Here is a 17787-nt window from a genome sequence, read left to right as displayed (position 1 = left end):
TGTGTGTGTGTGTGTGTATACTATTATTAATACCATCTTACATGTAATTGGGAAATAAGATATATAGGCACTGAGGCATAGAGATCCACTGGAAAAGTTGAAAGGGGTATGGGAGAAAATATGGGAGAGAGCAGATTGGAGGAGGGGATACCCTGTGGTAGACTGGTTATTTTTGGGGTGGTGGGTAGGGGAAAAATGGGGAGAAAATTTGTAACTCAAAATCTGGCAGAAACAAATGATGTAAATCAGAAGTTAATAAAGCATTTAAAAAATAGAAATGGTGAGGAGCAGCTAGGTGGCACAGTGAATAGAGCACTGGCCCTGGAGTCAGGAGGACCCAAGTTCAAATCCAGCCTCAGACACATGACACAAAACTAGCCCTGTGACCTTGGACAAGTCACTTAACCCTAATTGCCCTACCTTCCCCCCTCCAAAAAAGCAAAAAAAAAATGGTGAATATTAATTTTTTAGTAGATGATTTGTATGAACTGAGACAAAGTGAAAAGTTTAGGACCAGGAGAACACTTTGATAAATACAGTAATGTAAAGAAAAATAATTTTAAAAGACTTCAGAAATCTGACCAGTGCAAAAATACAAAAGACTAATGATGAAGCATGCCTCCTGACTCTTGAGAGGTATTTGAATTGACATGAAGAATGCACTATACAGTCAGCATGTTAATATATTTTGTTTATATGTACTTTTTAAAAGAGTGCTTTTATTTGCAAAGGAGATTGAGCTGACTATATATATATATGTATATAAACATATATATCTTTAAAATGACAATCAAACATTAAGAAACAGCAGAAAACAGAAATTCAGAAGGAGACAAAACTGGGTGATTTGATCATTTCATTCAATTTCACATTCAGTTTTCCAAAAAAGATGCTATACATAATAGATTTTTTGTCATTTTTTGTACAGTGATGCTTGCGCATTGGTGATGACTAAGTATAGGACAAGGACTCTTTCTCTTTTCTTTTTTTCCTTTGCCTTGGCTTGGCACATAGCAGTCACTTAAATATTTCTTGCCTAATTGAAGGGTAATGAAGAAAGTAAACTTTCAAAATAAACTCTTTAAAAATGAGATTAGAACTTGAAACACTTGAATATCACCTCAAATTTAATGTCTATGCTCTCCTTTCCATCAGTCACCTCAAAAAGGAAAGACTCAGACCTGCATAACATGATTTGTTTTGACATTCAACCCTCACCTCATGCTGATCTATACACTACCTGGCCAAGAAAATTCTGCCATTATACAACAAAATTGCCCAGTTCATATAAGAGACTTTGTGTCCCATCAGGATAAAAAAACAAATAGAGAAGAATAAAAGAAATTTCTAATATGTTAAATATGCTAGCTTGTTTTATTGTTGTCACTCAGATTTTGGGGTTTTTTTTTTTTGCTGTTGGGAATGGAATAAAGGTAAAAATATGGGGTTTTTCACTGTAAGAATTTCTGCATATATTCTGGTCATAAAGTCAGGAAGACTTGAACTCAAATACCACCTTTGGTATTTGCAATCTGTGACTCTGCATTTCCATTTTCTCATCTATAACCTCTGTGACTCAGTTCCTCATCTAAAACTGAAGTGGTTTCTTCAACTAAATGGCTTTTACAATCCCTTCCAATTCTAAATAATAAACCCTATATACTCCTATAATCTCTAATTCTATCTCTTCCTATTGATAGAAGCAGTCTTTATACTTCTCAGTATTCAAAATTGAAAGTATTATAACAAATACAAGAAGCTATCTGCAATGAAATTGGCAGATCCATGGTGTTCTTCAGATTCTCTGCTAATTTGACACCCAATGTTTGCATTTTTTCTAATTTGGGTTTTAATATAATATTATAAACTCAGAACTGTGTGCTTTCAAAGGAAGTAGAAAAGGAGATGTTTGTACTGAAGCTATCATGTGGGAAGGCAGGATTGTAGATGTGTTTTATCCAACTGGGACATAAGATTTTCTCATTAAATGTAAAGGATATTGTTTCAGGGAATGAATCTTCTAGCCCCAGGAGCTGGAATAGAAGTATTTGTGATTATTCTCTCATTCAACTGAACAGCAATTCTGCCTAAAAGAAAAAGCTTGTGAGAATACTAGATAGCAAAATAACTTCAGAAATAAAGAAAATGCCCACAACTTCTCTTTCAACAAGCATTTATTGAGCATCTACTGTGTTCAGAATAACATGCTAAGCAACGGGGAAGGAAGAGCAGGCAGGAGGGGGATTGATTTAACAAAGTGTAGATAATAAACAATGCCTGAGTTGATGGAGAGGTGGCAAAGTGACACACTGAGTAAAGTATCAGGTCTGTAGTCAAGAAGATCTAAGTCAAAGAAGACCTTAGACACTTACTAGCTGTGCGACCCTGACCAAGTCACTTAACTGTTTGCCTCACTTCCTCATCTCTAAAATGAGCTGGAGAAGGAAATGGCAAACCACTCCAGGATCTTTGCCAAGTAAACTCTAAATGGGGTCACAGAGAGTCAGATGTGACTGAAACGACTGAACAACAACAAAAATCCTGATGGAGCTTATAGTTTAGTAACTGATGGTAGAGAGAGAACCTTCAAATGTAAGTACAGATAACTAATAAATAATTATTCATTATAAAGTATTTAGACACTGATGGGAATATCAGGTAGATTTCTTAGAGAAAAATGGTATTTGAGTGGGTCATTGGAGGTTGAGTAGGAAACCAAAAGAGAAAAAAGGAGAACATTTTAGAAATCAGAAATAGGGAACAACAAAGATTTCTGGGTATTGATGATTGTAAATCAATGTCCTCTGTGGTAGAGATGACCTAAGTGTCTCAGGAATTGTATTTATAATTGTACATATATACAAAACACATCAACAATCCTGTCTTCCCATGTGATAGCTTCAGTACAAACATCTCCTTTTCTACCTCCTCTGAAAGCACATGGTCCTGAGTATATAATATTATATTAAAACCCAAATTAGAAAAAAAATACAACCGTTGGGTGTCAAATTGGCAGAGAATCTGAATATTTTTATCCAATAATTAGCAATAAAGTAGTCAACTATATAGCACCAGAGAGGTAGATGATATAATAATAGTAATAATAATAATCATTATTATTATTATATTACACTCATTTTACACATGAGGAAACTGAGATAGCTTAAGTATCTGAGGTTGGATTTTAATTCAGATATTTATGGACTGCAATAAACACAGACAAACTGTCCTTGGTCAGAAAGGTCTTCCTTGTGAAAAACTTATTAGATCAAAGAAGGAGAGGACAGTAATTCATTTGCATTCTATGCATAAAAACATGACCTAGATTTGTCAGTTATATAAGCAAGTTAAAGATACATCCCTAGAATTTAAATCTTGATCCAGTCTAAAATACCTTTGCCTTGTGCTCAGGGTTTTCATATTTCACTAATCTCTAAAAATTCCCTGGACAAAATACCCCCAATTCAAGGCACTGAGCCTTCTGAACTTTCCTGAGTATTTGGCATATTTGGTCCCCTGGGTTTGAAGCTCTCCTATACCCAATTCAGAATTAACCTTTCTCCCATCTTCTGTTGCTGCCACAATAATGGGTCTTCTTTGTCATCTTCCTTATCAGTCTCCATGATTGCATCCTGGGCCATCTTCAGTCATACTAATGAATATCTAGTCACTGTATTCAGATGGCTCAGGAGGAGAAAGTGAGGCTGGTGACCTTCACACAGCCATCGCTCACTCAAATCCAAGTCAACTGAAAATCCTGTCATCATTTTCCTGATGTCTTGGTCCTCTTCAAGAATGAAGGACAAACACAACCAAACAATTAGTCTCCATATACACAGCAGTCCTTGTGACTATGCTTTATGGGGGGAGAGGATTTTTTGAGGAAAAAAAAGAGATTATGCAAATTGAAGAATAATATGCCATAGTAAGGTAATGAGATGTTCAAATAAAAGAAAACCACACACATATTTCACTTATGGGTCATTCTGTATAATGACAGTCCTTCAGGCTGAGTATATTCAATCATGATTTCCTTCCAGTCTGTAATATTCACACCTTAATAGGCCTCTCATAAGAAGAGTATCTTGCAGTCCATGTTTCTCCATACTGATTGGCCCATATAAATCCTGAACATCAGAGATGGCAGCCGAAGACTCACTTGATCATTGTTTGGATTTTAATGGTTCAGAGTGAGTGTAAATATCAATTGTTTCTGTTCTGACCAGAAATCCTGAGGGTCTTCCCCTCCCCTTTCCCTTGATTTTTTTTTGAGTGGGTAAAGGATGCTATTTTTGCTTCATTTATTATCTAGCTTTAATCATTGATTAAGTGACCCAATTGGAGATGGCTCCCAAGGAACTGAAACCTGGAAAAGACCTTAGTTTAAAATGGCCAAGGTCTCCACTGCATCTGTGGCCATCTCCAGTCATCCTGATCTATAACTTGCCACTGTACCCAGATGGCTCCTGAGGACAGAGTGAGGCTGGTGATATTGCACAACCCTCCCTCACATCCAATTCACTTGCAAGTCATGGAATCACCTTGATGTCATTGGTCCTCTTCAATGATGAAGGACAAACAATAATTCCATCATGATTCCCTTTCAGTCTGTAGTGCGAACCCCTTAACGGGCCTCCCATAAGAAGAGTATCTTGAAATTCAGAATTCTCCATATTGATTGGCCTATATAGATCCTAGAACTACAAAAATGGTAGGGAACTCAGTGGCTGCCTAATTCAAATTGACTCTACAACAAATATATAAAACCCAAACTTTGTTTGAAGACTTCTAATGAAAGGGGAACTACTGCTTCCTACAGTAATATGTTCCACCTTTAGATAACTCTCATCATTAAGAACTTATTCTAGATATCAGGCCTAAATATGCCTCTGTGATGTAGAACAATTTCTTGTAGTTCTACCTGCTGGAGTAAAATGGAGTAATCCCTCTTCAACATGACAATCCTTTTAATACCTGAAGACCCCTATCATGTTCAGCACTTAGCGCAGCACCTGGCATGTTGTTATTGTTGCTGTTGCTGTTCAGTCAGGTCCTATTCTTCATGACTCTATTTCTGGTTTTCTTGGCAAAGTTACTGAAGTGGTCTACCATTTTCTTCTCCAGTTCATTTTACAGATGAGGAACTAAGGTAAACAAGGTTAAGTGAATTGACTAGGGTCACACAACCAGTAAATATCTGAGGCCAGATTTGAACTTATGCAGATGAGTCTTCCTTACTCCAGTCACACCCTATTCACTGTACCACCTAATAAATACTGACTAATAATCCCCTCCCTCCCCAGCTTTCTCTTCTCAGATGAAACATCTCAAGTTTCTTTATCTGATCCTAATATGGCTTGTCTTCACCCTTAACCATCTTGTTTATCCTTAGAACCCAACATATACTCAACATATGTTCTGACAAAGTCAGAGCAAAAGAGAGCTCTCATTGACTTATTCCTGGAAATTAAGCCTAAGACAACTAAAAATTATGTTAGCTTTTTAAATTTACCATATCATATTGTTGACTTACATTGAATTTGCAGTCCAATAAAATCCCCAGATCACTTTAAGACAAAAATTATCTATCTTTTATTTTGTGTTTTTGGGTTAAAGTCTTTGAACCCAAGTATAATACTGAACATTTACTGTTGTTACATTTTTTTATTGGATTCAATTCAATGCTCTAATCTGTCAGCATCTTTTGGGATCCTGATTGTGCTATACAATCTGTTCCCAATTTTGTATCATCTGCAAATTTTATAAGGATGCCATCTCTGCCTATACCCAAGCCATTGATAAAAATGTTAAATAGCACAGAGACAAACACAGATCCTTAAGGCACTCCACAGGACCTTCATCCAAGATAACATGGAACCATTAATAACTGCTTTGGGGGTCTAGCCATTCAACTGGTGCCAAATCCATCTAATTGTACTATCATCCAACACACATTTCTATGTCTTTTCCATGAGAATAGAGAAAGAGTCTTTTCCAAATGCTTTGGTGAAATTTCAAGAAAAAACTGCAACTAGAGTATTCTCCTCATCTACAAATCTGACAAGACCCATTCTTGATGAAATCATGCTGGCTCTAGGGATGAATAGATGGATGGATGGATGGATGGATAGATAGATAGATAGATAGATAGATAGATAGATAGATAATAAATGGGTATGGGTAAGGGAGGGGGATACAGAGACAGAATGATTTGCAAACATCTAGAAAAGGAAGTGCTGGGGGGGGGGGCTGTTCACACACATGTGCACACATCCCTGAAAGCATGTATGCACTCTGCATATTTGTATGGATCCTAATATGGAACTTACCTCCTCTGATTCATCTCAGCAACTACTTGATGTAAGACATTAACCTAAGTCTTCTTCAGTCCAAGGCCTTTCCTCTATCTATTATGGCATGCTGCTATAATGCCATGCATGATTAGCTTCCCAGAAGAATGCTACTCTGAACAGCTTTTAAGGTTCTCATTACACAGTATAGTGAACACTCTATTCCATAACAAATCAAAGCAAAATATTCACAGAAAATGAAGGTACAGCATTCACAATATTACAACTTATCACAGAAAATCACAATACAGTATTCACAACAGCTTATCATTAAAATGGCCACATAGTTTTCACCAAAGTAGTCACAATATTTAGTACAAAGAACAATCATCTCAAAGTACAATAGTCAAAGTCTTCCACTCATGGGGCACACTAAATTAACTCAATCAGTCACTTATTCAACAATCAATTACTAAGTATCATTAATCACTATGTACAATGATTAGAAAATACACAAACCCTCCACCCCTAGGTCACTAGTAAACCACAATTTCATCATTACTCAGTACCCAAGGAGAGGTCTTTTCATCTTGACTTGGGGCTGGTTCTCAGATTCCCTGGATCCCCTTCTATGGTCCCAGATTCTACCTGGATTCACCAGACTGTCACCTGGGTTCAATGGCAGACAGCTCCCAGTTCCTTGTCCAGCTCTCTGGGTAGGTCCTGCTCCAAACTGAAGTTTACAGGGTCCAGTTCATCTCAAATCCTTCACAATTTCTGCTCCCGGGAATTCAAGGTTCAACCAAGCCACAAACAGACAAAATCCCTGCATCCTGGTCATGCTTCCTTAGCCTTTTGCAGCTCATTCAAAAAATCAGAATCACCTTATCCAGCCTGGGGGGAGGGGGCTTCTGGGCTCCTTTTCAGAAGAAGCTCCACCACCACAAGTTCTCAGAAAATACTGGCTCAGTTCTTGATTCTCTCTTCTGTAGCTGCTCTGACTCCAGATTCTTGTCCCAAGAAATTCCGACTGTGCCTCTCTGGGGCTTTTCTTATATACACAGGATTAGCTACTTCCTGTTTCAGCCAACCCCTTCCTGTTCCATCAGCAACAGGGTTCATACATTCTGTTTCTTTCACAGAGACTTGATCAATTACTAACTGCTAAGTACCTGCTTCCTTGCCAATACAAAGGGGTCAAATTACATTACCATTACAATTGCTTTTCTCTTTAATAAGATACGCCAATAAAAAATGTTAAATTTTTGTTTTATTTTTAATTCATGAGATAAAACAAGCATTTCCATAACATAGTACATGAAAAAAAGATTAAACATGAACCTGCCAATCTACTATGCACAACTTGCTATTTCTCTCAAATATACAATTTTTTTTTCCTTTTCTTCTTCTCTATCCTCCCCCAGAGAGGGCTACCATTAGAGTAGACACAAATAGGTGTATGTGTTTGTGTGTGTATATGTGTATGTATACACAAACATACATATATACAATGTATGTATATATGTGTGTGTGTGTGTAAAATTATTCTATACACTTCTATTTATCAGTTCTTTCTCTGGATGAAGATAGTGTCTTTCTTCTTATGCCCTTTTTAATGTGTTAAAGAAGCCATGTATTCTCTATCTCCTTATTTCTCTTGAGTATCAACTACCTAACTATTTCAATTGGTTTTTTTTTTCAGTTTTGTTCTATCATCTAACACACATTTCTATATCTTTTCCACAAGAATAGCACAAGAGACTTTTCCAAATGCTTTGGGTGAAATTGAGGGAAAAACTATAACTACAGTATTCCCCTGAGCTACTAGTTATGTAACTGTCCAAAAAGGAAATAAGGTTATAAGTTTATTCTTCTTTGCGGAGAAAATAGAAACAAAATCAGAATTATATAGCTTTGTTTTCTCTGGGTCATAAATGACCATTCCTTTAGCTAACCTAAACAACAACCTATCCTTTCTTTGATCCTCCTTTTCCCACAATATAGCTTCAAAAAATCTTTTGCTGTCCATAGGTTTTCTTACCATCCTTAAGCTCATTCTGAGTGTTAGCCCTCTTAACAGTATTTTTGTAGGATGTGCCCTATTTGGTATTCATCTTCTACTACCTATCCTCCCTTTCAACTTCTATCTTATTTGAAAAATCTAATTTAATGAGTTTCTATATTAGCTGCTTCAGAACACTCTTTTTCTTGTTCATCAAAATCTTTCCATTTATACATTTGAAGTATCATTATCTGGTGTTTTCTCTCTCTCCTGGGTCTGACTTATAAAATTTTAGTTCATGAGAGCCTATTGACTTTTCCTCTAGATCTTTTGAAATTTGTTTGCCTGAAATCTAAAATGTATGTATACCAGTTACTCCTCTGACCCCCACTGCCTTAAGGCCATGTTATATTTCTCTCTTCCTCTAGTGTTCTCTAGTACCTTTAAGGAGAGTTAAGGGATCTCTAGTCTCTCTGCCCTTGACTCTAGTGTCTCTCAATATCATTCCTCTAATTTTAGAGGTCCTTGGAATTGCAGTTACATTAATTACTTAATAATCAGACTAGACTTTACAAAAGAATAGCAAGAACAAACATATAAACATCACATACATGCACACATACAAAAATTCCTAGGAGCATAGTTCCCTCTTCATACCATCTTGGTTTCTGGGCAAAAAAAAGGGGATTGGAGTCACAACTCAGTTGGTTCTTAATCTAGCACAATCTCACTAAATTCCATATCCAAAGCCCTGCCTTGGGATTAAGTCCTGGGCACCCTGGTTTCTCAGTGCTGTCCCACTGGGGTTTGACTACAACATCTGACCAAAAATCTTCACTCAAATGTCACCAGGTGCAATGGGTATTCTGTTGTCTGAACCTAGAACCAAAAAGACAAACAACAAACTAGATCAAAACCCCAAGCTAGTTTCTCAGGTCTATGTGGCCTAAAGGGGGGAAGGGGAAGAGAGAAAAGTAATCCTTCCCTCATCACAAGTTCAGTTCATGGTGAACATGCTAAAGGTGAACTAGATTTCATCCTTTCTGGATGCTGTGGGAAAAGAGAAAGAGTGTCCTGGTCTGACAGTTTTAAAGTTGTAGCCTTTTCTAGATATGTAGTCAATAGAAAGAGACTATTCATAGTCAGGTGGTAAGGAAAAAGAGTGTTTCCTCTCAAGCCAAGGGTTCAAAAGCTTCAGAGACATCAATAAATAGCCTGAGAAAAATCATTAGATTGATCAGTTCAGAGATTGTTGGTAGTTTTAGAGGCATCAGTTCAGTAAGTGATGGGTCAGAAGCCAGATTGCAAGAAGTTGAGAAATAAGTGAATGGTGAAAGAGGAGTCAGCAAGTATAGATTATTTTAAAAATAAATTTGTCCATAGAAGAGATATAAAATAAAAGCTTTAGAGGGAAAACAGAATAAATAAAGATTTAAGGATAGAGACACCATATGCTTATAGGCAGTTACGAAGAGATTAAAGCTATATGATAGAGAGAGGGAGGGAAGGAGAAATGGAGGGAAAGAGAGAGGGGGTGATATAATCAGAAAGTGACAAGAATTACTTTCTTCAACATACATAAAGTTGAAAGCTTTTCAGATGCCATTTTGCTTTTGACTAATCTAACTTTTTAAAGTATGATTAAGCCTATTTCACAAACACATAATACTATCAAAAAGACTGATATGCAAACAATTTATGAGGAATATAAAAAGTACAATGAGGAAAAGTCATGTCAATAGAAATAACTGAAGAGAAAGATGAAAATAAAATACTTCATAATATTTTTTAAAGAGACAACACATTTTTTAAAAGAAAATTTTCCTCACAGAAGCAGGTCCTTGGCATTTTCCACATTGCTTCCTCCACGTTAGTTAATCTGGGCATGCTCCCAAAACCTTGCTACATATATCAAATTATGGACAATTTCCTTCTCCTTTATCATAAACTCTAAAATGGTGTAGTCATACCACTCCTGCCATGGTTCCCCTTATTTCCATCACAGAAATCAAATCTTAACTTTTAACGAGAATCATATCCATAATAATATATTCCTTGTTGGAGGTGAAATCATGATTAAGGCAACTCAGTTGTTTTGCTTTTGTCAGAAAAAGAACGGTAGTATATATTAAAATAATTGTGGTCTCCCATCATTACAATATCATTTATATGCACCAGGGCTGTAATCTGATTCTTGAAGTGTGTATATATAATTTCCTTTTTCTGTGCTATATTTCAATGATAGCATTGCTTCTATTTCTGCTTCCATTGATCTTCCACCAAGTAGAGAGGGTGAAGTCAAGATGGAGAGTGAAAGGTCACAACTGTCAGAACTCCCCCAAAACCTCTAATAAAAACAAACACAGAAAACATTGAACAGAATTGCCACTTTTGCAGCCTAGAGAAGTTTCAGAAGGCAGAAAAAGAAGTCAGCAGACACAGTGGCGGGGCTAGCCAAAAGTGTAGTATGGCAGAAACAGGCAACAGTGGGTGAGTACAAAGTTGATGACTTCAGGGGCACTAATGCCCAGCTATAATAAAGGTTTGATCACCTATTTAGAGAGAGATTCCAGGAACCCTTGTTTTAGCACTGTGCTCATTATCAGGCGCCATTTGGCAGTTCTGTCATCCATTGCCCAATTCTGGGTCACAGTCCTAGAATGGAGACTAATGGTCAAAGACACAAGGGAAAAGGGGCCCTACCTGGGTCAGGAGAAGAGCACAGATCAGAAGGGCAATGACAAGTCCTCTCCCTGGGTAGCACCATTTTTGCGGCACCAAAAATCTACAGAATCCTAGATGGAGCTGTAAAAGCAGGATATAAGATACAGAAGCTCAGGTCAGTTATTTCCCCCATCAAAGGCGAGCAAAGACTATCTGTAACATAAAGCGAAAGTCAAGAAGTAGACTGGCAAAAAGAGCAAATAACAATAACAACAAAAAAGAATATGATCATAACAACCTATTAGGGTTGATAGGGAAGCTTAAGACACAAACACAGAAGAAGGGAATGACCTGAAAATATCTACAAGCAAAATCTCAAAGAAAAAAGAAATGCAGTCTGGAAACAAACTCAAAAGGAATTCCTAGAAGAGCTAATGAGATTTTTAAAAAGCAAAAAAGAAAAAAAATAAATCAAGTAAGAATAATAGAAGAATTTAATTGGGAAAAGAAATGAGAACTATACAAGGAAATTATGAAAAGAAAATTACATCTTGGTAAAAGAAGCACAACAAATATTTTTAAAAATAACATTTTAAAAATAAGAAAAGGCCAAATGGAAAAAAAATAAAAACTTAACTGAAGAAAATAATTCTTTAAAAATTAGAACTGGTCAAGTGGAAGCTAATAAATACATAAGACATCAAAAAAACAATGAAGAAAAATTAAAAGATTGAAAAATGGAAGAAAATGTGAAATATCTCACCAGAAAAATGACTGATCTGGAAAACAGATCAAGGAGAGATAATTTAAGAATTATCAAACTACCAGAAAGCCATGATTTTTTTAAAGAGCTGAGATAACATATTTCAAGAAATTGTTAAGGAAAATTGTTCAGACATCTTAGATCCAGAAGTCAAAATAGATATTGGAAAAAATCTACCAGTCATCTCCTGAAAATCACCAAATAAAAATTCTTAGGAATTAACCAACTCCAGAATTCCCAGGATAAGAAAAAAAATACTACTGCAAACAGTCAGAAAGAAATGTCAATACTGTGGAGCTATAATCAATATCATACAAGATTTAACAGTTACCACATATAAAGAGCAAAGAGCTTGGAATATTTTTTTCTGGAAGAAAAAGAAGTTAGAGTGACAACTAAGAATAGCCTACTCAGAAAAATAGAATTTAATCCTTCACAGGAAAAAGTATATATTTAATGACTGGAGGGCTTAAAATCATTCCAGATGAAAAGACCAAAGATGAATAGAAAATTTGACATTCAAACACATGACTTAAGAGAACTATAAAAAATGTAAAAAAGAGTGAGAAATCGTAATTGTTTAATATGATTAATTTTTTTGCATTACCATGTGGGAAGATGATATATGTAACCCCCAAGAACATTATTATCATTAGAAATGTTAGAAGGAGTCTCCTTAGACAGAGTGTATAAATGTGAGTCTTTTATGTTGGGACAATCTCAAAAGAAGAATTGAAAGGTGAGAAAAATTAATTCACTAAGAGAAGGGGTAGTGGAGAAGAAAATGAGGAAAATTATCTCATGTAAAAGAGGAACTAAAGGAAGACTTTTTACAATGGAGGAGAAAATACTGGGGGGGGGGGGAGTGGGCAACACCTAAACCTCCCTCTCATCTGAACTGGCTAAAAGAAGAAAGAATATATATACATATACAATTGGGAATAGAAATTCACCTTGCACAAAAAGGAATTAGGAGGGGAAGGGGCTAAGAGGGAGAGTAAACAAAGTGAAGTAGCAGTCAGAAACAAAACAGACTTTTGAAGACAGGGTTAAAAAGTGAAGGGTAAAAAGAAGAAAATAGGATGGAGGGAAATTCACAATTAGCAATCGTAACTAAATATGAATGGAATGAACTCACCTATAAAAAAGAAGATAGCAGAATGGATTAGGAAGCACAACCCAACAATATGTTTACAGAAGACACACTTGACACAGAAAGACATATACAAAATTAATATGAAGGGTTGGAGTTGAATCTATTATGTTACAGCATGCATGGAAAAAATAGCAGAGGTAGCCATCACAATTTTCAAGCAAAGCTAAAACAACATGGAACATATCCCATTATTTTTGCAGAGAAAAGAATGTATACTTAAGGGACTCCAGAGAATCAAATAAAAAATTAATCAAAACAATTAGCAAAGTTGTAGGATATAAAATAAATGCACACAAATTATCAGCATTTTTATCCATTACCAATAAAACCTAGCAGGAAGAGATAAAAAAAATAAATTCCATTTAAAATAGCTGCAGACAATATAAAGTACTTGAGAATCTACCTAACAAGACACACACAGGAAATAGATCAACATAATTATGAGCAAATTGACACAAAGAAAAAAATTCCAAATAATCAGACATATTCATTACTCATGAGTAGGATGAATGTCAATACTACTTAACTTAATTTACTTATTCATAACAATCAAACTACCAAAGTATACAGTAAAAGAAAAAAAGTTTATCTGAAGGAACCAAAAGTTAAGAAAAGGGAATCAATGGGGGAAAAGTGAAAGAAGGGAGTCTAGCAATACCAGAACTCAAACTATACCACAAAAATCATCAAAACCATCTGGTACTGGATAAGAATGAGTGTAATTAGGAATAGCTAGATGCCACACTGCATTGAGCCCCAGCCCTGGAGTCAGAAGGACTTGAGTTCAAATATAGCCTCAGACACTTGACACTAACTAGCTGTGTGACCCAGGGCAAGTCATTTAAACCCAACTGCCTCACCCCCCCCCCAAAAAAAGAGTAATTGCTCAGTGAAATAGATTAGGTACACAATACAAAGTAATAAATGAGCTCAGTAACCCAGTTTAGTAAGCTCCTAAATCTTAGCTATTGGAGCAAGAACTCACTATTTGACAAAAACTAGGAAGCAATCTCACAAAAATATTCAGTGGCCAACATCTCACACCATGTACCAAGAGAAGCTCAAAATGTGTACATGACAGACATAAAGGGTATTATCATAAGCAAATAAGGGGATCATAGAAAAATACCTGTCAAGGGGCAGCTAGGTGGCTCAGAGAGTAAGAGCACCAGTTCCAGTGTTGGGATGACCTGGTGATAAAATCCAGGCTCGGATACTTAGCACTACACCCAGAAATAACTGGCTGTGTAACCTTGAGCAAGTTACTTAACCCCGATTTCTAAAAAAAAAAAAAAAAAAAAAAAATACCTGTCAGATCTAGAAATAAGGAAAGAGTTCATGACCAAAAATGAGAAAGAGTATCATGGTGAGTAAAGGGCATAATTTTGATTACATTAAATTTAAAATGTTTTGCACAAACAAAACCAATGCAGTAGAAATTAGATGGAAAGCAGGAAACTAAGGGAAATTTTACAATAAATTTTTCCCAATAATGATCTCATTTCTCAAATATATAGGGAACTAAGCTAAATTTATTTTTATAAAATGAGTCAATCACCAATTGATAAATTATCAAAGGATAGGGAGTTTTGGGGGGGAAAAAGAAATAAAAACTATCAATACTCAAATGAAAAAAAATCTCTAAGCCACTAATAATTAGGAAAATGAAAATTAAAACTCTGAGGTGCTACTTGACATTTATCAGATTAGCAAAAATGACACAAAAAGAAAACAAAAATGCTGGAGAGGATGTGGAAAAAGTAGGTAACTAATAAACTATTGGTAGATCTGTGAACTGGTTCAACTCTTCTAGATGACAATTTAGGACTCTGACCAAAGGACTATAAAACTGTGCATACTCTTTGACTCAGTAATACTGCTTCTATATCTATGCCTCAAAAGGATCAAAGAAAAAGGAAAATAACCTATATGCATAAAAGTGTTCATAGCAGCTCTTTTTGTTGTGATAAAAAATTGGGACCTGAAGGCATGCCATCAATTGGGAAATGAATGAATAAGTTATTATATATGATTGCAATGGAATATTATTGTGCTGTATGAAATGATTGAGTGGATGGTTTCAAAGAAACCTGGGAAGACATATGAAGTGATCCAAGGTGAAATGAGCTAACCAGAAGACTATTACACAGTCTCAGCAATATTTTAACAGTGAGAGACTTAGCAATTCTGATTAATACATAATCTATGACAATTCCAAAGGACTCAAAAATGTTATTCACTTCCCAAGAAAACCAATGGATTCTGAGTCCATATTGAGCCATATTTTTCTATTTTTTTCTTTTTCTTCCTTTTTTTCACTATATGGCTAATGTGGAATTACGTTTTACATGACTTCATCTGTATAATGAGTATCATATTACTTGTTTTTTCAATGAGTAGGTGAGGGTCTGAAGGGAGAAATTAACTTGGAACTGAAAATAAAAAAGAAGAAAAGAATTTTAAGAGACTTTAACAAATAAAAAAAAAAACTTTCTCCAAATGTTCTCCACTATCCTTCCCCATTTAAATCCTGGATTTCCTCACATTGTGATTGGCCATAGCAGACTTCAGGAGAGTGAATCACTGGCAGCTGTGGCAGTTTCCAGACTTCTCAACCCATAAACACCAAAGAGAAAGTAAAAGATCAGTTGGGAACTCTGCTGGAACTGGGTGAGAGAAGAGAACCATCCAGCCCCTGCTCATTGGGAAGTGGAGGCTGCAGCTACTTCCAGGTGGCTGCTTCCAGAGCTCCTGGCCTATAGATTGTAGGGGGACCAAGTGACCATTCAGAGGGTAATTGCTATTGCTTTGACCTACTTGGATCTGCATTGCAGTCTTAGGTGGTGGTCCTGGGGTGGGGAGCACTAGTGTGCCAGAACTTGTGGTGGCTGTAGAGAGGGCACCCTGTTCATAGCTCTGACAACAGATGTGCAAAACCCCAGAAATTTGGGAAACAGCACTCTCTACTCTGTAAGTAGAGTTCTACCATGGAAAAGAGCTCAAAAGTCAAGTAATTAGCTAGCAAGATGAGCAAACAGAGGAATCACGATCAAACTATAGAATCTTTTTTTTGGGGAAGAGGAGGTACAAAGAGGATCAAATCATAGAACGAGAAGAAAACAACAAAGTCAAAATTCCTGCATCAAAAGCCCCTAAGAAAAATATGAACTACTCACAGGCCATGGAGGAGCTCAAGAAGGATATTGAAAATAAAGTAAGAGAAATAGGGGAAAAATTGGGAAGAGAAATGAGAACAATGCAAGAAAATCATGAAAAGCAAGTCAACAGTCTGCTCAATGAGACCCAAAAAATACTGAAGAAAATAACAACATAAAAAATAAACTAACTCAAAGGATAAAAGAGGCCCAATAAGTCAATGAGGAGAAGAATGCCTTAAAAGTCAAATTGGCCAGATGGAAAAGAAATTTCAAAAACTCACTGAAGAGAATAATTCCTTCAAAATTATATTGGAGCCAATGGAAGCTAAAGACTTTATGAGAAATCAAGATACTATAAAACAGATCCAAACACATGAAAAAATAGAAGGCAATTTAAAATATCTTAGTGAAAAAATCACTGATCTGGAAAATAGATCCAGGAGAGATAATTTTAAAATTATTACACTATCTGAAAGCCATGATAAAAAAAAAAAAGCCTAGATATCATCTTTCAAGAAATTCTCAGGGAAAATTTCCCTGATATTCTAGAACCAGAGGGCAAAATACAAATTGAGAGAATTCACCAGTCACCTCTTGAAAAAGATTCCAAAAAGAAAATTCCAAGGAATATCATAGCCAAATCCCATAGTTCCCAGGTCAAGGAGAAAATATTACAAGCAGTCAGGAAGAAACAATTTGAGTATTGTGGAAACACAATCAGGATAACACAGAACCTAGCAGCTTCTACATTAAGGAATCAGAGGGCTTGGAATTTGATATTCCAGAAGTGAAATGAGATGGGATTAAAACCAAGAATCACCTACCCAGCAAAACTGAGTATAATACTTCAAGAGAAAATATGGATATCCAAAGAAAGAGAGGACTTTCAAGCATTCTTGATGAAAAGACCAGAGCTGAACAGAAAATACAAGAAACAAGAGAAGCATGAGAAGGTAAACAGGAAAAAGAAATCATAAATTGAATTATTTACATTCCTACATGAAAAAACAATAATTATAATTCATGAGACTTTTCTCAGTATGAGAATGAAGGGAATATATACATGTGTATATATGTATACATATATGTATATATGTGTACATATTTGAGGGTGCTTATACATGTATACATAAAGAAAGGATGCAGAATCAGTTGAATATGAAGGGATGATATCTAAAAAATATAAGAAGTGAGAAAGAAATATACTGGGAGAAGGAGAAAGGGAGTGATAGAATAGGGTAAATTCTCTTACATAAAAAGAGGCAAGAAAAAATTGTTACAGTGGAAGGGAAAAGCAGGAAGGTGAAAAGTAATTAGTCAACCTTACTCTCATTGAATTTGGCTTAAGGAAGAAATGACATACACACTCAATTGGGTATCTTACCCTACAGGAAAGTAGGGGGAAAGGGGATAACAGGGGGCATGATAGAAGGGAGGCCAGATTGGGGGAGAGGTGAATACTTCTGAAAAGGGACAGGTTCAAAGGAGAAAATAGAATAAATGGGGGCCAGGATAGGATGGAGGTCAATATAGTTAGTCTTTCACAATATAACTACTATGAAAATGTTTTGTGTAACTACACACATACAACCTATATTGAATTGCTTGTCATCCCAGTGCAGGTAGGTGAGGAGGGAAGAAGGGAAAGTATCTGGAACTCAAAGTTTTAAAAACAAATGTTGAAAAATTGTTTTTTACATGTAATTGGGAAATAAGATCTACAGACAATGGGGTACAGAAATCCATCTTGCCTA

The sequence above is a fragment of the Petaurus breviceps genome, unplaced genomic scaffold (assembly GCF_028583685.1).
Source record: "Petaurus breviceps papuanus isolate PSGF00001 unplaced genomic scaffold, PetGlider_PUasm1.0 38, whole genome shotgun sequence".
Taxonomy (NCBI): Eukaryota; Metazoa; Chordata; class Mammalia; order Diprotodontia; family Petauridae; genus Petaurus; species Petaurus breviceps.
This window is presented reverse-complemented; position numbering follows the sequence as displayed.